We start from the raw sequence: 22,232 nt of genomic DNA, 5'->3' as shown, positions 1-22,232 counted from the left end.
TCTGCTGAAGCATGTAAAGAGTGGAATTCCACCTGGTTACCATCTCTTGCTTCAGCTGGTGGCAGGGCAAATTTAACTGTTCTTGCAGCTGCTGCAATCTCCTGAATGCTGTGGCTGAATGGCAAAAATGTCCCCAAATATTTCCCTGTACCACCAAGTTGATTGTGTGAGCAAAACCTGTGAATTCACCCAGCTGTAATGCTCTCACAATATTGGTGGCATTGTAAGAAGTCACAAATCCTGAGGAGAGTCCAAGTGGGGTAAATCATTTTGCTATGACATATCTTAGTTTTTCTAAGAGGTTGTCAGCGGTATGCCTATTAGTGAAGCCGGTGATACACAGATTACCCTGTCTCTGAATGAGCTGGCATTGTTTGTTAGATACTGCTGCTGCTGCTTCTGCTAAAGATGAAATACCCACCTAGTTGGCTGTCACAGTAATGTTATCTTTAGTTTGCCCACTACCGCTTGTTCACATATATGTGGTTAGGGGGACAGTGGATACATTGGCATTTTGTAGGCCAATAATTAATTTTTTAATTTCTAATACAGCTGAGGAATGACTTTTCAGGTAAAATGGAACAAAGATGGAACTCGGTACCAGGGACACAAGACCTCAATTAACTGTGTGACACCCATTGCATTAATGGTGGATATTGGATGCAGTTCTAATACTAGCATAGCCGTGATGGCATCAGTGATCTGCTGTACAACTGGGTGAGAGCTGTCCTACTTGCTTCCCCTTGCAAAGGATAGTTTCACAGTGAGTTTTTTGTATTTAAATACTAGTCTTTGTCCCATTCTGGGATGAAGATCCAGTACCAAGCAGAAGGCCTAACGCTGAAGGATTCTTCTGAGGAATCCCGGATAAGGAAGGAGTCACCTAGCCTTAACAAATTGGATGCAGGACTACCTCCAATCATTACTATGGAAACTCAGAATAAAGGAGTTGGTGGTACAGATTGCAGGTGCTGGGATCTAGTTGAGAGAAGGGAGCTAGCTGATGCTGGACTGCTTGTTATTTTTTTGGCACCAGTTTCTAATGTAAAAAAATTTACATAAGTTTGCTGCAAATGAAATAACAGGTAGGAGGTTCCTAGATAGATAGTTAACGTCCCTACATCTACTTACTGTGGCTTTACAAATGACAATTGTCAGGACTTGGGTAAAATTAATACACACATACGTGGTGAATTTGTTGGTCCTATGCCTATCCATGACAATAGCCTTCCTCTTATCATGGCCAAAAGCTGCTTCCACTACCTGACTTACACAAACTATATTTGTTGTACACACTGAAAGATATCTATAATAGATATCTTTCAGTGAAGTCATCCTGCCACATCTCTGAACATGCAAATCTTGATGGAATTGTCCAAGCTGGCCTGCATGTACGGACGACCATAGATATAGTTATCGTCCATGCGGAACCTGCATCATTGGTCATAAAAATGGTTGTTCATTGGTGCATAAAAATGAACGACATGAACGACTTATTGCTGAACAATATCGTTATTGTGTATACGCACCTTCAGAGATGCAGCGTAAACAAACCTGACTGCATCAAAATTTTACCTTTCTTGTTGAGTAGAGTTTTCTGCTTATATTTCAAGATGAGATTTCATAATTCACCTGACCACTAATAGATTTCAGACCAGCAATATCAGAAAAGATAAACAAGCAAAAAAAGTATATGACTCAAAAGCAAGGCGCTGGTGCAAAAGAAATATATATATAGGAAATATTACATTCCTTAAAAGACAGAAGTGTCCGTGGTGGGAATCTGGGGAGTTCTTCCTTCTTTATCCTCCAGTATACATGTATGTCATAAAAAACACACAAAAGACAAAAAACATATGTGTAGTACAGTTTTTGCAGTGTATATATAGTTCTTTGTAGGGAAGATAGTTCATTCAATAGGGTGCAGGTGTACCCCAACTCACACTCAATTGTGAATTTTCATATATCAAAAGGTTTCTTTAATATCACCTCCGTGTTGAAAGAGCTACAGTATATGACCCAAACCAGGAAAAGAAAAGAGGAAAGATGGCGTACCCCACTCACTATAAAAGTGTAGGGTTGAAACACATCAAGGTATCTTTAAAAACGTCCACAATTGAGGAGCGTACCCCACTCACGGTAGATGTAGATGGCTTCAAATGTATAAAGATTTCTTAATTGTTTATTTTCCATATACAGCCACTCTCTCCATGAAGTGTTAATCCCCAAAAATAAATTTTTAATCCAGGTAAGTAAAAAATTAGATTTTATTATGATAAGTTACCCATAACATAGGGTAGCAACAATAAGTAACATATAAAATGTATAATGACTTCTAATAATAGTCAATCATACATCCAGGACACAGGAAAAGTTATACAAGTCCATAAAAATGGGAAAAAAATAAATAAAAAATTTAGAAAATATATAAAAAATGGATGCAAGCCTGATGTAACAGGACAAAAAAGGCTGTTCACACTCGTGGTGCTGTCAACGCATTTTGGCCTGTAATAGGCCTTTATCAAGACATGTCCAGAGTGTGGAACAGTCTGGTATTTAAACCCTGAACAGCCAATCCTAGGCATCAAGGAAATGACATCAGTCATTAACCACAATTAATAAAACTAAAACAAAACATACATCAAACTTCATAGATGCATAAATACAAATATAGTAAATAAATCCAGGGAATCATACAATGGTTACAATGCATAGAAATAAAACAAAAACAATACCCAAATTCCATAAGTTACCATGGCAACCGTTTATGTGTTGCAGGAAGTGTTTTGATCCCTCATATAAATAACTGATGATTGGAGCCATATATACATTGGATAAATATATAAATCAGATGATTTTGATGAACATCATCCTCAGTGGGTATTTATATCCACCGATCGTGAAAAATATGTCCATAAGGGACAAACAATGATAGTTAGCTCCGGGATCTAAATGACCGGAAATGACATCGTGGCAACACTCACCAGATCAGGGGACTAAAAATTGTGTATGGATGTAGAGATTACAGTCCCCATATCAGATGGTCCAAACACAGTCGTTCCTCCAATAGAAAGGGCACTCACAGGGATCGGCCACCGAAAGTGATGCTGCACTCCACTCAGGTAGGATCCCGCAGCACTAGATGGAACGCAATCGTAACTTCCGGGTCCAGGGAATAAAATTATCTGCCTGTTCGGCTCTAAAGCATGAATCTCTCCGGAAAACTGAAAATATATTAATGGCCATAACAACTGATGGAGCAATGCCCATACACTGTATTACACAACAATCCTCCATATATACAACTTGAACATACTAATGATATATACAAATAATGCATAAAATCATAAAAAATGATGTTTAATAAACATCCATAGTAAACGATATGGTTTTCTTTCTGTAATGGGAAATCTACTAACTTGGTCATTCACAAATCCATGAAGTACAATGCGGGATCTATAAAAACTGAAAAACATGCATTGAAATATATCAACTCGTATAAAATGTATACACAGAGAGAAAATTCTATAAACATAAAAAATACTACAATATCACAAAAACCATTTGAACTCGAAATCATTGTTTAGACCTTCTGGTATAAGAGTTTTGCAATCAAAAATCAATATCATTTCAGTTCTGGCTAATGCTTTAGAACAATCTTTGCGACATAAATTCCCCTTGACAGCTTTTAGGGCACATGCTATACCAGAAATTGCACTATTGTGGCATTGTTTAAAGTGAGCTGAAAGGGAATGTGTCTCAAGGCCCCTCTTAATATTTCATATATGTTCCCCTAGTCTAATTTTGAGGGGTCAAGAGGTTCTTCCAATGTAAAATTTATCACATATGCAACGTATTGCATACACCACATTTTTGGTGTTGCAAGTGATAAATTCCCTAATTTTTATCTCCTTTCCATTTATATTGATCAGTTCAATTTTACTAATACCACTACTCTTAACATTTTTGCATCCAATGCAGTTCTCACAGCGGTAAAAACCTATTGAAGTGATATGCAATAATATCAGTGGTTATGGAAGAACACTGGACACAAGTTTTGATTTAAGATTAGGTGCTCGTCTATAGATATGTTGTGGTCTCTCAGGTAAAATAGACCCAAGGGTTGGTTCATGTTTAAGTAAAGACCAATGTTTCAAAAAAACTTTCTCAATTGACCTATGTTTACTGGTAAATTCAGTTATGAATGCAAAATCAAAATTATTCTTTTCCTTTTGAAACTTCATCTTAGAAAGTTTACAGAGCCTACTCAGACTATCTCTCCCTCCTTTCGATATAAAGAAAACATCATTGTTGTATCGTGCATAGGACACCAGGTTCGCTCCAAATGGGTTGTTACTCCAGATATGATAAAGCTCCCACAAACCCATAAACAAGTTTGCGTAGCTTGGAGCGAACCTGGTGCCCATCACTGTCCCTGTTTTCTGAAGGAAAAAAATATTTTTAAATAAAAAGAAATTATTAGATAATGTAAACTCTATACCTTCGATAAGAAAATCCTGTAGACTCTGAGATAAATTCGAAAGTCCCAGAAAATGGTGTGTTGCCTCCACACCATCATTGTGTTCATTGATGGTGTAGAGGGAACTCACATCAGCTGTGACGAAAAGGAAGTCCTCCTCCCATACAATGGTGTCTAACAACACAAAAAAATCCCTGGTATCCTTAAGATGTGACTTATTTAGAGTTACCAGTGGCTGGAGGAAAAAATCTATAAAACTAGACAGATTAGATGTTATTGAATTAATGCCCAATATAATGGGTCTACCGTGAGGTTTATCTAAACTTTTGTGTACCTTAGGCAGGAGATAGATAACTGGAATTGAAGGATCATCTATTACAATATATTTAGCCTCTTTCTCTGTGATGATCTTTTTATTTGCCGCCTTCTCTATCATCTGCCGAAATTTTAACTGGGCACATTCCGAGGGATCTCCCCTCAGCTTTCTATATGTTTTAATATCCTGTAGCTGTCTCATAATCTCTCCTTCGTAATCTGTGCTGTTCATAAGGATGATTCTCCCCCTTATCATCTGATTTTATAACCAGTTCTTTGTTATTGTGTAAATCTCTTAGGGCCTTCCTCTCTTTATTTGTCATATTGAAATTTTTTATTTTTTTTATTTTATTAAGATCCTCCAGAACCAATGAGGTAAAAGTTTCAATATACAGTCCCCTTAGATGTTGTGGGAAAAAAATAGATTTAGGCCGAAACGGGGTGAATGTCCTCACCTCCGCCTCTAAATCTTCCCCCTCATCCGGACATGGAGTTTCCTGGTTTGCAAAAAACTTTATTGTTAACTTCCGAATAAATTTTTGAATGTCAACATAAACATTAAAAGGGTCAATGTGATTAGTTGGAGCATAGTTTAAACCCCTCTGTAACAATGAAGATTCTTCCTGGGAGAGGATATGTGAACTTAAATTAAATATCTTCACAAAGGCTCATTCTTTACTATCTCATTATCCTGCTGTGGAGGTATTGATTTTGTTAAAATTTAGTATTGATGTTTTTCTCATCCTTTTATTCCTATTTCTGGGAATTCTTTTTCTAGGTTCCCCCCCTTTTTAATCTTTTATAACATTGTTCTCCTACCGGAAAGGTGTTACATTCCTTCCGCTCCCTAAAAAATTAGATCTTCCCTCATTGGGAGTAAAAGAGTCATCACTGTCTCTTAGTGGAAAACAAGGATCAAAGAAATCATGTACCTCTCAGATCTTCATCTGAATGATATCTATTTCAAAAAGTCCATTCAGGGGGTATTGCTCTATTTTTTCTACCATAATTCCAATCTTTATTGGGATTTCTGTATGGAGTTCTCTCTTTCCTCATTGGTTTTTATCTATGGTCTCCCACATAAACAGGATTCCCTTTAAAGGATTTCTTCACTTGAAAGTCTCTTGAATAATTAAAGTTATATTGGTTCTCTCTGTGTACTATACCCTTAGATAAGTGTCTAGCATTTACTGGTACCAATTGTTCCCTTTTTTTATTTACAATTGCAGGGTTTAAAGATTCCTCTTTATCGCAATTAAATTTTGTAACTTTTTTCTGCATTAAAACTCTCAGATTTTTTTAGTCTAGATTCTATAGTTCCCTAAAGTCTACTGATTTTGAGAAGTGTTGAACTAAAGATTTAAGGATTTCAATTTCCTCATCTAATTTATTAAGTTCTCTTTTCCTTTCCTGGATGATTAGATTCATGAGGGAGAGGGAACAGTTTTTCAGGATACTTTCCCACTGTGTTTTAAATTCCTCTCCCAATGTGGAGAAAGTGGACTGTTTAAAGATCTTCAAACCTCGAGGTATTAAATTATGTGTCAGATATATTTCCATAGTTATCACCTCCCACCATATCTTACTCTCTCTAGATTGCATATGTTCCAATCTATCCATCATTCCCTCTAGATCTTCATCTATAAGTTCCGCTCAATCAAACCCTTCATTGAAAACCATTTCAATATAACTGTGTCGCTGATCCCTAAATAAAAACATTCTCAAAAATATGTGTAAAAATACAAACAAATGCTGCCCTCACATCAGATTCTAAATAGTGAGAAAAGTAACAAAGTGAAACAATGGAAAAGAATCCCTAGTGAATGGCGCAAAATAATAGCAGCCTATACAATGATTCAAACATGTGAAATCTCACAAAATTTCAGTACAAATAGATAAACAACCAAAAAAAGTATGTGATTCAAAAGCAAGACGCTGGTTCAAAAAAATATATATCTAGGAAATAGGCTAAATATATTGTAATAGATGATCCTTCAATTCCAGTTATCTATATCCTGCCTAAGGTACACAAAAGTTTAGATAAACCTCCCGGTAAACCCATTATATCTGGCGTTAATTCAATAACATCTAATCTGTCTAGTTTTATAGATTTTTTCCTTCAGCCACTGGTAACTCTAAATAAGTCACATCTTAAGGATACCAGGGATTTTTTTGTGTTGTTAGACACCATTGTATGGGAGGAGGACTTCCTTTTCATCACAGCTGATGTGAGTTCCCTCTACACCATCATTGAATACAATGATGGTGTGGAGGCAACACGCCATTTTTTGGGACTTTCAAATTTATCTCAGAGATTTTCTTATTGAAGGTATAGAGTTTATATTATCTAATCATTTCTTTTTATTTAAAAATATTTTTTCCTTCAGAAAATGGACTGCGATGGGCACCAGGTTCGCTCCAAGCTACGTAAAATGTTTATGGGTTTGTGGGAGCTTAATCATATCTGAAGTAACAACCCATTTGGAGCGAACCTGGTGTCCTATGCACGATACAGCAATGATGTTTTCTTTATATGAAGAGGAGGGAGAGATAGTCTGAGTAGGTTCTATGAACTTTTGAATACCAACAATAAAAATATTATACTTACTTTTGATATACAAGACAATGTTATTAACTTCCTCGACATCACTGTATATGTCGATGAGGGGAAAATTAATACTAAAACATTTACCAAACCAACTGACTATGGAACATATCTCTCAGCGACAAACTGTCACCATTCCAATTGGATTAATTCCATACCTGGTGGACAGTTGAAAAGATTAAAAAGAAATTGTACTAATGATAGTGTGTTTGCTGAACAGGTGGTTAATATGGGAAACAAATTTAAAGCTTGTGGATACAATAGAATTAAGATAGATAATTATATTAATTCAATAAGAGCAATAGACCATCAGGAATTGCTTTCTAAGATGAAGTATCACAAGGAAAAAAATAATTTTGATTTTGCATTCATAACTGAATTTACCAGTGAACATAGGTCAATTGAGAAAGTTTTTTTGAAAGATTGGTCTTTACTTAAACATGAACCAATCCTTGGTTCTATTTTACCTGAGAGACCACAACATATCTATAGACGAGCACCTAATCTTAAATCAAAACTTGTGTCCAGTGTTCTTCCATCACCACCGATATTATCACATATCACTTCAATAGGTTTTTACCGCTGTGAGAACTGCATTGGATGCAAAAATGTTAAGAGTAGTGGTATTAATAAAATTGAATTGATCAATATAAATGGAAAGGAGATAAAAATTAGGGAATATATCACTTGCAACACCAAAAATGTGGTGTATGCAATACGTTGCATATGTGATAAAGTTTACATTGGAAGAACCTCTTGACCCCTCAAAATTAGACTAGGGGAACATATACAAAATATTAAGAGGGGCCTTGAGACACATTCCCTTTCAGCTCAATTTAAACAATGCCACAATAGTGCAATTTCTGGTACAGCATCTTTTTGTGCCCTATAAGCTGTCAAAGGGAATTTACATCACAAAGATTGTTCTAAAGCATTAGCCAGAACTGGAAATTAATTTGATTTTTGATTGTAATACTCTTATACCAGGAGGTCTAAACAATGATTTTGAGATCAAATGGTTTTTGTGATATTGTAGTATTTTTTATGTTTATAGAATTTTTTCTCTGTGTATACATTTTATACGAGTTGATATATTTTAATGCGTGTTTTTTTAGATCCCGCATTGTACTTCATGGATTTGTGAATGACCAAGATAGTAGATTTCTCACTACAGAAAGAAAACCATATATCGTTTACTATGGATATATGTTTATTAAGCATAATTTTTTTATGATTTTATGCATTATTTGTATATATCATCAGTATGTTCAAGTTGTATAATACAGTGTATGGGCATTGCTCCATCAGTTGTTATGGCCGTTAATATATTTCCAGTTTCCGGAGATATCCAGTCTTTAGAGCCGAACAGGCAGATCATTTTATTCCCTGGACCCGGAAGTTACGATTGCGTTCCATCTAGTGCTGCGGGATCCTACCTGAGTGGAGTGCAGCATCACTTTCGGTGGCCGATCCCCGTGAGTAACCCTTCTATTGGAGGAACGACTGTGTTTGGTCCGTCTGATATGGGGACTATAATCTCTAAGCCCAGACTCAATTTTTAGTCCCCTGATCCAGTGAGTGTTGCCGCAACGTCATTTCCAGCCATTTAGATCCCGGAGCTAACTATCATTGTTTGTCCCTTATGGACATATTTTTCACGATTGGTGGATATAAATATCCACTGAGGATGACGTTCATCAAAATCATCTGATTTATATATTTATCCAATGTATATATGGCTCCAATCATCAGTTATTTATATGAGGGATTAAAACTCTTCCTGCAACACATAAACGGTTGCCATGGCAATTTATGGAATTTGGGTATTGTTTTTGTTTTATTTATTTATATGCATTGTAACCATTGTATGTTTCCCTGGATTTATTTACTATATTGGTATTTATGCATCTATGAAGTTTGATGTATGTTTTGTTTTTATTTTATTAATTGTGGTTAATGACTGATGTCATTTCCTTGATGTTTAGGATTGGCTGTTCAGGGTTTAAATACCTGGCTGTTCCACACTCTGGACATGGCTCGATAAAGGCCTATTACAGGCCGAAACACGTTGACAGCACCACGAGTATGAACAGCCTTTTTTGAATTTTTCATGTTTTTTATTTATTTTTTATTTTTCATTTTTTTCCATTTTTTTTCCATTTTTATGGACTTGTATAACTTTTCCTGTGTCCCGGATGTATGATTGACTATTATTAGAGGTCATTATATGTTTTATATGTTACTTATCATTGCTGCCCTATGTTATGGGTAACATGTCATAATAAATTCTGATTTTTTACTTACCTGGATTAAAAATGTATTTTTGGGGATTAACACTTCATGGAGAGAGTGGCTGTATGTGGAAAAAATAAACCATTAAGAAAATTGATAAAGAAATCTTTATACGTTTGAAGCCATCTACATCTACCGTGAGTGTGGTACGCTCCTCATTTGTGGAGGTTTTTAAAGATACCTTGATGTCTTTCAACCCTACACTTTTATAGTGAGTGGAGTACGCATCTTTCCTCTTTTCTTTTCCTAGTTTGGGTCATATAGCTCTTTCAACACGGAGGTGATATTAAAGGTACCTTTTGATAAATGAAAATACACAATTGAGTGTGAGTTGGGGTATGCCTGCACCCTATTGAATGAGCTATCTTCCCTACAAAGAACTATATATACACTGCAAAAACTGTACTACACATACGTTTTTTGTCTTTTTTGTGTCTTTTTATGATGTATATGTATACTGGAGGATAAAGAAGGAAGAACTCCCCAGATTCCCACCACGGACACTTCTGTCTTTTAAGGAATGTAATATTTCATATATATATATATATATATTTTTTTTTTTTTTTGCACCAGCGCAATGCTTTTGAGTCACATACTTTTTTTGCTTGTTTATCTATTTGTACTGAAATATTGTGAGATTTCACATGTTTGAAACATTGTATAGGCTGCTATTATTTTGCGCCATTCACTAGGGATTCTTTTCCATACGCCGAATACAAGGTTTATAGCTGGGCTTACAATCGGGGACAACCGAGAGACAGGAGACCCAAATTTTGCGCCCTAGAAAATACCCATTAGAGTCCAACGCCTCAAGTGGTGCTGCTTCATCTAGTGAGACGGAATGTGCAAATACAGCCCAAGCCCCCTGCAGTCAAAGACCCCCTTTAGGGGTGGCTACAAGAACCACTTTGGATCTTACAAAAGAACCAAGACCAGGCACGGGGGTCAGTGGGCTAAGGAGACAAAGAAGACCATACAACAAGAAGACGTAGTCTTCAATTTGTCATCTAGGAGTCTAACGGCAGCAGAAATTAGGGTTTTAAACAAAGGGTTATCCTTTGTCCTGACCTGCCCACCTGATAGATTTCAGGATAAGGTCGATCTCTTCAAATTTGATCGCAGGTTAAAATTGAAAGAATTCTTTGGAATGGATACACCACTGGCTACGCCGGCACCAGTATTTAAAAAATCATCTTTTACTCCACATTCTAATAATATAAACATCAAATGTTTTACCACATATATGGACAATTCGATTATCACGAAAGTGAATCCACTTAAATCCATTCGCCAGAATTTGACGACATCAGAGAAACAAGCGTTACAGCAATTAGGGAAATATCAAGATATCACGATCCGCCCGGCCGACAAGGGGGGTGGAATCGTGATACAGGACTTGGATGCGTACAAATCTGAGATCTACAGACAGCTTGCTGACCCTACGGTTTACTCTAAATTGGATTCGGATCCGACAGATCTATACTCCAAAGAATTACTGACAATATTGGATACAGCAGTTTTGAACAACCATATTAACAGTGATGTTAAAGAAGCACTTCTGCCAAAATCGCCTAAAATCCCAGTACTGTACACAATTCCAAAATTGCACAAAGATGCCCAATGCCCATCAGGACGTCCGATCATATCGGCCAGGGACTCGCTGTATTACAAAGTGTCACAATATTTGGATTATTATCTCCAACCATTATTATCTACAAAATCCTCCTTTCTTAAAGACACTACATCTTTCATACTGAAATTATTAGAGTTGTCTCCATTACCGGAAAAGTATTTAATGTGTACCATCGATGTTTCGAGTCTGTACACCAGCATTCCTCACAGAGATGGTCTGGAGGCGGTACGCAGATTAATTTCCAGTCATGTAGGATATGTTGGTCCAAATGTGGAATTCTTTATGCAACTATTGGAACTCACTCTCATAAGAAACTATTTCTGGTTTGATGGTAACATATATGTACAGAAAATGGGCTGCGTGATGGGGTCCTGTGTAGCCCCGAGTTTCACTAATATATATATGTTCTATACAGAAGAAGATTTCTTTTTAAACGATTCAATGATTGCTAAATACATTGTGGGCTACACACGTTATATTGACGATATTTTCCTCTTATGGACAGGCCCTAGGGATGAATTCATATCTACTATGAACACCATTAATAACAAAACACATCCCATCAAGTCTATGTTTGAACATAGTTTTGAAACGGTGCATTTTTTGGATGTTTCTATCAGCTTAAACGAAGACCTTTACCTAGACACCTCTATTTATTACAAAAGTACTGATCGCAACACATTGCTACAGGCGGATAGTCATCATCTTCCTCTCAAATGGGGGTTACCGTACTCCCAATTTCTGAGAATAATCAGAATTTGCAATAACCATGAGGATGCGGTGTCTCAAATTGACAAAATGTCTCGTAAATTTCTGATGCGGGGATACCATTACAAATTTCTTAATAGAGCAAAGTACAGAGCACTCTCCATGTCTAGAGAACAAGCGCTTACGGCGGTGAAAAAGACCCAGCAACAGAATCACATTGTTTGGACTCAACAATACAGCACAGGAAGCAAGGATCTTATGAATACGGCCAAAAAAATCTGGCCCATCATAGCTTGTGACCCTAAGTTACCAGCTCTGCAGGGGTCCTCCATCCTACCCTCATATAAAAGAGGGAGGAACATCAAGGATATAGTGGTTCATAATGACATCAGTAAATTGGGCACTGCCAAACCGGCACATTTTCTAACCCGCAAAGCGGGTAATTATAAATGTGTAGGGTGCATAACATGCAGTTATTTAGAAACAGGCAACAGTTGTTGACATCCTCGCACGGGCAAAAAATTCACAATAAAATTCCCATTAACCTGCACTAGCAGATATGTTATATATTACATCAGATGTCAGTGTGGACTTTTCTATATTGGCAAAACCTCTCGCCAAATGAAAGAAAGGATGGCACTCCATCAATCCCATATAACAGAGTAGCCCTTGAAGGGAAAACATGTGAACAACCTGTTGCTAAACATTTTCGAGATTACCATCACAACCTGTCATCCATCAGGTACAAAATGATTGACTGGGTTCCTCCGGATCCCAGAGGGGGTGACTGGGACAGATGTCTTTTACAAAAGGAAGCTAGGTGGATATTTCTACTACAGACAGTACAACCGCTGGGCTTAAATGAGACATTGTCTTTATCTTGTTTTCTATAAACATCGGATTCTTTAGTTTGGACGTACAATATACATTCTAGTCATGATTTTTGCTACATTATGACGATACCATGATACTATATCTTTCGCTGTCTATATTTGCATAATTCATAGTGAGATTAGTTGGATATTTACGTATATATGTGTTCATGAATGTATTTTTTGCTCTTATGCTTATGATCCCTCTATAGGTCTATTGCTATATGAATATGACATTTCTACATGATCATGACACGGGCTTTAGATAGGTCCATGTCATTATATATATTTTGTGTTATGCTGTGTCTTGGTTTATAGTTCCAGCTATGCCACTGCTGGCATACAGAAGAGAGTCTTGTAGGCAGCAGATATGCTGTTTGCCATGTTTGAACGATACTACTATACTCGGTTCCTTCATTTGTTTACAGATTGTTGTTACTCTGTCACCTTTGTTACGGGTTCATCACATGACCACGCCCCCATTGGGATCCCGACCGTCGGGGAGTCACACACCTATGACGTCATCGGGTCTCAGACGGGTTCGCGTGGACCGCCGGGAGCACGTCTGGTGGATCACCCAGGTATATATGTTGTCTTTTGTACTGTATTTGTTACTGTCTTGATAAAAGGGCTTATTCTCCTGAAACGTTGACCACACAGACTGCCTCTGGGTTCGTTTCTTTGTTGCTGAGACTCCGAGTGCCACCCGCCACACACCTGCTATATATATATATATATTATTTATTTTTTTTACACCAGCGCAATGCTTTTGAGTCACATACTTTTAGTCAACTTTTTCCTCAGAACCCTTACCGCCAAAGGATTTTAGCCCTTAATTAATGGCAAAGCTGTGTTCAAACCACTTGTCACATTTACAACAATTTTTTATTTTGTTTCATGCTTTTTGCCCTGATAGAGGTACATTGCAATCTCCAAGCCTCTATTCTGTTACTTACAATATTGATAGAACATTTGGAAATTTTTCCTCTAAGAAATGGTGGAGTTTTCTGTTTCTAAGATGACATGTGCCCTCAATCTTTTGTTTATTTCTGAATGATTTCAGAGCAAGAATAGTGGGAATTGTGATAATTTATTTCTCAGAATTGGAATCAATACAGAAGAAAGTGGAGCACAAGGCATTGTTCTAGTCTTCTTTGTGATTTTATTCCCTCAGAGCTTTGCAATGCAATCAAAGAGCCACAATTCCATTTCTCACAAAGATTCAGGACATCTTAAATTTTACCTGTCTTCAGTTAAAGACAAATGATAATGGCATAAATATTGTCATAACTGGAAGAAGCAACACACATGTGCAATTGGGACCACATCAGGTACCAATCAGACAGAAGGAAACACTTGGCTGCAATTATTATCTTTTGGTCCTCTGTTTTTGAATCTGTCTTAAAACAGCAATAAGGTTGTATTCCCATACCGGGAGTCGAACCCGGGCCGCCTGGGTGAAAACCAGGAATCCTAACCGCTAGACCATATGGGAAGATGTCGATTGCGTCCTTCACTGTTTCATATAATATAAAAAAAAACATTTCACTGACATTATTTTGTTAAACAAAAATAATCCCACCATGTCAAAAATGAAGTAAATAAGGCAGGAGCCTTGTTAGCGCAGTAGGTAGCGCGTCAGTCTCATAATCTGAAGGTTGTGAGTTCAATCCTCACACAGGGCATTTTTATTGATGTTTGTTTTGAGAGCATGGCATTGCAATCTAAGAGATGCAGCACTTTGTCTAACAAACTTGACTGCATTCAAATTTTACCTTTCTTGTTGAGTGGAGTATTCTGTTTTTTTTTTTTCAAAATAAGCTTTCATAACTCACGTGACCACTAATAGATTTCAGACCAGCAATATCAGAAAAGATATCAAATAATTTGTCCAAGATGGACCCTATTTATATAAAATAGTTAATAGAAATCATTTTTCATGGTCATAGTCAAAACTTTGTCCTCAGAAATCTTACCGCCAATGGATTTTAGACCTTAATTAATGGCAAAGGTGTGTTCAAATCACTTATCACATTTACAACAATTTTTTATTTTGTGTTTCATGCTTTTTGCCCTGATAGAGGTACATTGCAATCTCCAAGCCTCTATTCTGTTACTTACAATATTGATAGAACATTTGGAAATTTTTCCTCTAAGAATTGGTGGAGTTTTCTGCTTCTAAGATGACATGTGCCCTCAATCTTTTGTTTATTTCTGAATGATTTCAGAGCAAGAATAGTGGGAATTGTGATAATTTATTTCTCAGAATTGGAATCAATACAGAAGAAAGTGGAGCACAAGGCATTGTTCTAGTCTTCTTTGTGATTTTATTCCCTCAGAGCTTTGCAATGCAATCAAAGAGCCACAATTCCATTTCTCACAAAGATTCAGGACATCTTAAATTTTACCTGTCTTCAGTTAAAGACAAATGATAATGGCATAAATATTGTCATAACTGGAAGAAGCAACACACATGTGCAATTGGGACCACATCAGGTACCAATCAGACAGAAGGAAACACTTGGCTGCAATTATTATCTTTTGGTCCTCTGTTTTTGAATCTGTCTTAAAACAGAAATAGGGTTGTATTCCCATACCGGGAGTCGAACCCGGGCCGCCTGGGTGAAAACCAGGAATCCTAACCGCTAGACCATATGGGAAGATGTCGATTGCGTCCTTCACTGTTTCATATAATATAAAAAAAAACATTTCACTGACATTATTTTGTTAAACAAAAATAATCCCACCATTTCAAAAATGAAGTAAATAAGGCAGGAGCCTTGTTAGCGCAGTAGGTAGCGCGTCAGTCTCATAATCTGAAGGTCGTGAGTTCAATCCTCACACAGGGCATTTTTATTGATGTTTGTTTTGAGAGCATGGCATTGCAATCTAAGAGATGCAGCACTTTGTCTAACAAACTTGACTGCATTCAAATTTTACCTTTCTTGTTGAGTGGAGTATTCTGTTTTTTTTTTTTCAAAATAAGCTTTCATAACTCACGTGACCACTAATAGATTTCAGACCAGCAATATCAGAAAAGATATCAAATAATTTGTCCAAGATGGACCCTATTTATATAAAATAGTTAATAGAAATCATTTTTCATGGTCATAGTCAAAACTTTGTCCTCAGAAATCTTACCGCCAATGGATTTTAGACCTTAATTAATGGCAAAGGTGTGTTCAAATCACTTATCACATTTACAACAATTTTTTATTTTGTGTTTCATGCTTTTTGCCCTGATAGAGGTACATTGCAATCTCCAAGCCTCTATTCTGTTACTTACAATATTGATAGAACATTTGGAAATTTTTCCTCTAAGAATTGGTGGAGTTTTCTGCTTCTAAGATGACATGTGCCCTCAATCTTTTGTTTATTTCTGAATGATTTCAGAGCAAGAATAGTGGGAATTGTGATAATTTATTTCTCAGAATTGGAATCAATACAGAAGAAAGTGGAGCACAAGGCATTGTTCTAGTCTTCTTTGTGATTTTATTCCCTCAGAGCTTTGCAATGCAATCAAAGAGCCACAATTCCATTTCTCACAAAGATTCAGGACATCTTAAATTTTACCTGTCTTCAGTTAAAGACAAATGATAATGGCATAAATATTGTCATAACTGGAAGAAGCAACACACATGTGCAATTGGGACCACATCAGGTACCAATCAGACAGAAGGAAACACTTGGCTGCAATTATTATCTTTTGGTCCTCTGTTTTTGAATCTGTCTTAAAACAGAAATAGGGTTGTATTCCCATACCGGGAGTCGAACCCGGGCCGCCTGGGTGAAAACCAGGAATCCTAACCGCTAGACCATATGGGAAGATGTCGATTGCGTCCTTCACTGTTTCATATAATATAAAAAAAAACATTTCACTGACATTATTTTGTTAAACAAAAATAATCCCACCATTTCAAAAATGAAGTAAATAAGGCAGGAGCCTTGTTAGCGCAGTAGGTAGCGCGTCAATCTCATAATCTGAAGGTCGTGAGTTCAATCCTCACACAGGGCATTTTTATTGATGTTTGTTTTGAGAGCATGGCATTGCAATCTAATGGTGCATACACACGATCAGATTTTTTCTTCAGATATGGACGATAACGATTTAAAAATCGTTCAGTCGTTCATATCTGAAGGAAAATCGTTCATATCTGACATGCCTGAACGATGGACGATCAACGATGCGCGTTCCCGTTTGTCAGATAACGATATCTGACATCTGATGGGTTTGCAGTCAGACTTGGACGATTCCATTCATTTTAATGCAGTCAAAAATCGTTCAATCGTTCAAATCGTTCAAATCGTTCAAAACTTTGGTCAAATCGTTCAAATCGTTTAGTCGTTCAGTCGTTCATCTGACAAATCTGACAAGTCTGACAAATCTGACCGTGTGTACGCTCCATAAGAGATGCAGCACTTTGTCTAACAAACTTGACTGCATTCAAATTTTACCTTTCTTGTTGAGTGGAGTATTCTGTTTTTTTTTTTTCAAAATAAGCTTTCATAACTCACGTGACCACTAATAGATTTCAGACCAGCAATATCAGAAAAGATATCAAATAATTTGTCCAAGATGGACCCTATTTATATAAAATAGTTAATAGAAATCATTTTTCATGGTCATAGTCAAAACTTTGTCCTCAGAAATCTTACCGCCAATGGATTTTAGACCTTAATTAATGGCAAAGGTGTGTTCAAATCACTTATCACATTTACAACAATTTTTTATTTTGTGTTTCATGCTTTTTGCCCTGATAGAGGTACATTGCAATCTCCAAGCCTCTATTCTGTTACTTACAATATTGATAGAACATTTGGAAATTTTTCCTCTAAGAATTGGTGGAGTTTTCTGTTTCTAAGATGACATGTGCCCTCAATCTTTTGTTTATTTCTGAATGATTTCAGAGCAAGAATAGTGGGAATTGTGATAATTTATTTCTCAGAATTGGAATCAATACAGAAGAAAGTGGAGCACAAGGCATTGTTCTAGTCTTCTTTGTGATTTTATTCCCTCAGAGCTTTGCAATGCAATCAAAGAGCCACAATTCCATTTCTCACAAAGATTCAGGACATCTTAAATTTTACCTGTCTTCAGTTAAAGACAAATGATAATGGCATAAATATTGTCATAACTGGAAGAAGCAACACACATGTGCAATTGGGACCACATCAGGTACCAATCAGACAGAAGGAAACACTTGGCTGCAATTATTATCTTTTGGTCCTCTGTTTTTGAATCTGTCTTAAAACAGCAATAAGGTTGTATTCCCATACCGGGAGTCGAACCCGGGCTGCCTGGGTGAAAACCAGGAATCCTAACCGCTAGACCATATGGGAAGATGTCGATTGCGTCCTTCACTGTTTCATATAATATAAAAAAAAACATTTCACTGACATTATTTTGTTAAACAAAAATAATCCCACCATTTCAAAAATGAAGTAAATAAGGCAGGAGCCTTGTTAGCGCAGTAGGTAGCGCGTCAGTCTCATAATCTGAAGGTCGTGAGTTCAATCCTCACACAGGGCATTTTTATTGATGTTTGTTTTGAGAGCATGGCATTGCAATCTAAGAGATGCAGCACTTTGTCTAACAAACTTGACTGCATTCAAATTTTACCTTTCTTGTTGAGTGGAGTATTCTGCTTTTTTTTTTTCAAAATAAGCTTTCATAACTCACGTGACCACTAATAGATTTCAGACCAGCAATATCAGAAAAGATATCAAATAATTTGTCCAAGATGGACCCTATTTATATAAAATAGTTAATAGAAATCATTTTTCATGGTCATAGTCAAAACTTTGTCCTCAGAAATCTTACCGCCAATGGATTTTAGACCTTAATTAATGGCAAAGGTGTGTTCAAATCACTTATCACATTTACAACAATTTTTTATTTTGTGTTTCATGCTTTTTGCCCTGATAGAGGTACATTGCAATCTCCAAGCCTCTATTCTGTTACTTACAATATTGATAGAACATTTGGAAATTTTTCCTCTAAGAATTGGTGGAGTTTTCTGTTTCTAAGATGACATGTGCCCTCAATCTTTTGTTTATTTCTGAATGATTTCAGAGCAAGAATAGTGGGAATTGTGATAATTTATTTCTCAGAATTGGAATCAATACAGAAGAAAGTGGAGCACAAGGCATTGTTCTAGTCTTCTTTGTGATTTTATTCCCTCAGAGCTTTGCAATGCAATCAAAGAGCCACAATTCCATTTCTCACAAAGATTCAGGACATCTTAAATTTTACCTGTCTTCAGTTAAAGACAAATGATAATGGCATAAATATTGTCATAACTGGAAGAAGCAACACACATGTGCAATTGGGACCACATCAGGTACCAATCAGACAGAAGGAAACACTTGGCTGCAATTATTATCTTTTGGTCCTCTGTTTTTGAATCTGTCTTAAAACAGCAATAAGGTTGTATTCCCATACCGGGAGTCGAACCCGGGCCGCCTGGGTGAAAACCAGGAATCCTAACCGCTAGACCATATGGGAAGATGTCGATTGCGTCCTTCACTGTTTCATATAATATAAAAAAAAACATTTCACTGACATTATTTTGTTAAACAAAAATAATCCCACCATTTCAAAAATGAAGTAAATAAGGCAGGAGCCTTGTTAGCGCAGTAGGTAGCGCGTCAGTCTCATAATCTGAAGGTCGTGAGTTCAATCCTCACACAGGGCATTTTTATTGATGTTTGTTTTGAGAGCATGGCATTGCAATCTAATGGTGCATACACACGATCAGATTTTTTCTTCAGATATGGACGATAACGATTTAAAAATCGTTCAGTCGTTCATATCTGAAGGAAAATCGTTCATATCTGACATGCCTGAACGATGGACGATCAACGATGCGCGTTCCCGTTTGTCAGATAACGATATCTGACATCTGATGGGTTTGCAGTCAGACTTGGACGATTCCATTCATTTTAATGCAGTCAAAAATCGTTCAATCGTTCAAATCGTTCAAATCGTTCAAAACTTTGGTCAAATCGTTCAAATCGTTTAGTCGTTCAGTCGTTCATCTGACAAATCTGACAAGTCTGACAAATCTGACCGTGTGTACGCTCCATAAGAGATGCAGCACTTTGTCTAACAAACTTGACTGCATTCAAATTTTACCTTTCTTGTTGAGTGGAGTATTCTGTTTTTTTTTTTTCAAAATAAGCTTTCATAACTCACGTGACCACTAATAGATTTCAGACCAGCAATATCAGAAAAGATATCAAATAATTTGTCCAAGATGGACCCTATTTATATAAAATAGTTAATAGAAATCATTTTTCATGGTCATAGTCAAAACTTTGTCCTCAGAAATCTTACCGCCAATGGATTTTAGACCTTAATTAATGGCAAAGGTGTGTTCAAATCACTTATCACATTTACAACAATTTTTTATTTTGTGTTTCATGCTTTTTGCCCTGATAGAGGTACATTGCAATCTCCAAGCCTCTATTCTGTTACTTACAATATTGATAGAACATTTGGAAATTTTTCCTCTAAGAATTGTTGGAGTTTTCTGTTTCTAAGATGACATGTGCCCTCAATCTTTTGTTTATTTCTGAATGATTTCAGAGCAAGGATAGTGGGAATTGTGATAATTTATTTCTCAGAATTGGAATCAATACAGAAGAAAGTGGAGCACAAGGCATTGTTCTAGTCTTCTTTGTGATTTTATTCCCTCAGAGCTTTGCAATGCAATCAAAGAGCCACAATTCCATTTCTCACAAAGATTCAGGACATCTTAAATTTTACCTGTCTTCAGTTAAAGACAAATGATAATGGCATAAATATTGTCATAACTGGAAGAAGCAACACACATGTGCAATTGGGACCACATCAGGTACCAATCAGACAGAAGGAAACACTTGGCTGCAATTATTATCTTTTGGTCCTCTGTTTTTGAATCTGTCTTAAAACAGAAATAGGGTTGTATTCCCATACCGGGAGTCGAACCCGGGCCGCCTGGGTGAAAACCAGGAATCCTAACCGCTAGACCATATGGGAAGATGTCGATTGCGTCCTTCACTGTTTCATATAATATAAAAAAAACATTTCACTGACATTATTTTGTTAAACAAAAATAATCCCACCATTTCAAAAATGAAGTAAATAAGGCAGGAGCCTTGTTAGCGCAGTAGGTAGCGCGTCAGTCTCATAATCTGAAGGTCGTGAGTTCAATCCTCACACAGGGCATTTTTATTGATGTTTGTTTTGAGAGCATGGCATTGCAATCTAATGGTGCATACACACGATCAGATTTTTTCTTCAGATATGGACGATAACGATTTAAAAATCGTTCAGTCGTTCATATCTGAAGGAAAATCGTTCATATCTGACATGCCTGAACGATGGACGATCAACGATGCGCGTTCCCGTTTGTCAGATAACGATATCTGACATCTGATGGGTTTGCAGTCAGACTTGGACGATTCCATTCATTTTAATGCAGTCAAAAATCGTTCAATCGTTCAAATCGTTCAAATCGTTCAAAACTTTGGTCAAATCGTTCAAATCGTTTAGTCGTTCAGTCGTTCATCTGACAAATCTGACAAGTCTGACAAATCTGACCGTGTGTACGCTCCATAAGAGATGCAGCACTTTGTCTAACAAACTTGACTGCATTCAAATTTTACCTTTCTTGTTGAGTGGAGTATTCTGTTTTTTTTTTTTCAAAATAAGCTTTCATAACTCACGTGACCACTAATAGATTTCAGACCAGCAATATCAGAAAAGATATCAAATAATTTGTCCAAGATGGACCCTATTTATATAAAATAGTTAATAGAAATCATTTTTCATGGTCATAGTCAAAACTTTGTCCTCAGAAATCTTACCGCCAATGGATTTTAGACCTTAATTAATGGCAAAGGTGTGTTCAAATCACTTATCACATTTACAACAATTTTTTATTTTGTGTTTCATGCTTTTTGCCCTGATAGAGGTACATTGCAATCTCCAAGCCTCTATTCTGTTACTTACAATATTGATAGAACATTTGGAAATTTTTCCTCTAAGAATTGGTGGAGTTTTCTGTTTCTAAGATGACATGTGCCCTCAATCTTTTGTTTATTTCTGAATGATTTCAGAGCAAGAATAGTGGGAATTGTGATAATTTATTTCTCAGAATTGGAATCAATACAGACGAAAGTGGAGCACAAGGCATTGTTCTAGTCTTCTTTGTGATTTTATTCCCTCAGAGCTTTGCAATGCAATCAAAGAGCCACAATTCCATTTCTCACAAAGATTCAGGACATCTTAAATTTTACCTGTCTTCAGTTAAAGACAAATGATAATGGCATAAATATTGTCAT

General features: G+C 36.6%; 12 non-coding genes across 12 annotated transcripts; 6 read left to right on the top strand and 6 right to left on the bottom strand.

Annotated features, from left to right (window-relative positions):
* Nucleotides 1-14,328: 14,328 nt before the first annotated feature.
* On the bottom strand, nucleotides 14,329-14,400 carry TRNAE-UUC (transfer RNA glutamic acid (anticodon UUC)). The gene has a single exon. It is a non-coding gene; the product is annotated as a tRNA-Glu (tRNA).
* Nucleotides 14,401-14,517: 117 nt separating this feature from the next.
* On the top strand, nucleotides 14,518-14,590 carry TRNAM-CAU (transfer RNA methionine (anticodon CAU)). Its single transcript has one exon. It is a non-coding gene; the product is annotated as a tRNA-Met (tRNA).
* Nucleotides 14,591-15,493: 903 nt separating this feature from the next.
* On the bottom strand, nucleotides 15,494-15,565 carry TRNAE-UUC (transfer RNA glutamic acid (anticodon UUC)). Its single transcript has one exon. It is a non-coding gene; the product is annotated as a tRNA-Glu (tRNA).
* A 117-nt stretch (nucleotides 15,566-15,682) lies between these two features.
* Nucleotides 15,683-15,755, top strand: TRNAM-CAU (transfer RNA methionine (anticodon CAU)). Its single transcript has one exon. It is a non-coding gene; the product is annotated as a tRNA-Met (tRNA).
* A 903-nt stretch (nucleotides 15,756-16,658) lies between these two features.
* TRNAE-UUC (transfer RNA glutamic acid (anticodon UUC)) lies at nucleotides 16,659-16,730 on the bottom strand. Its single transcript has one exon. It is a non-coding gene; the product is annotated as a tRNA-Glu (tRNA).
* A 117-nt stretch (nucleotides 16,731-16,847) lies between these two features.
* On the top strand, nucleotides 16,848-16,920 carry TRNAM-CAU (transfer RNA methionine (anticodon CAU)). Its single transcript has one exon. It is a non-coding gene; the product is annotated as a tRNA-Met (tRNA).
* A 1,253-nt stretch (nucleotides 16,921-18,173) lies between these two features.
* Nucleotides 18,174-18,245, bottom strand: TRNAE-UUC (transfer RNA glutamic acid (anticodon UUC)). The gene has a single exon. It is a non-coding gene; the product is annotated as a tRNA-Glu (tRNA).
* Nucleotides 18,246-18,362: 117 nt separating this feature from the next.
* Nucleotides 18,363-18,435, top strand: TRNAM-CAU (transfer RNA methionine (anticodon CAU)). The gene has a single exon. It is a non-coding gene; the product is annotated as a tRNA-Met (tRNA).
* Nucleotides 18,436-19,338: 903 nt separating this feature from the next.
* On the bottom strand, nucleotides 19,339-19,410 carry TRNAE-UUC (transfer RNA glutamic acid (anticodon UUC)). Its single transcript has one exon. It is a non-coding gene; the product is annotated as a tRNA-Glu (tRNA).
* Nucleotides 19,411-19,527: 117 nt separating this feature from the next.
* Nucleotides 19,528-19,600, top strand: TRNAM-CAU (transfer RNA methionine (anticodon CAU)). Its single transcript has one exon. It is a non-coding gene; the product is annotated as a tRNA-Met (tRNA).
* A 1,253-nt stretch (nucleotides 19,601-20,853) lies between these two features.
* Nucleotides 20,854-20,925, bottom strand: TRNAE-UUC (transfer RNA glutamic acid (anticodon UUC)). Its single transcript has one exon. It is a non-coding gene; the product is annotated as a tRNA-Glu (tRNA).
* Nucleotides 20,926-21,041: 116 nt separating this feature from the next.
* TRNAM-CAU (transfer RNA methionine (anticodon CAU)) lies at nucleotides 21,042-21,114 on the top strand. Its single transcript has one exon. It is a non-coding gene; the product is annotated as a tRNA-Met (tRNA).
* Nucleotides 21,115-22,232: the final 1,118 nt, after the last annotated feature.

The sequence above is a fragment of the Taudactylus pleione genome, unplaced genomic scaffold (genome assembly GCF_031769625.1).
Source record: "Taudactylus pleione unplaced genomic scaffold, aTauple2 ptg000248l, whole genome shotgun sequence".
Classification (NCBI taxonomy): domain Eukaryota; kingdom Metazoa; phylum Chordata; class Amphibia; order Anura; family Myobatrachidae; genus Taudactylus; species Taudactylus pleione.
Note: the sequence above shows the minus strand (reverse complement) of the source record. Positions and strands in the feature narration are given on the sequence as shown.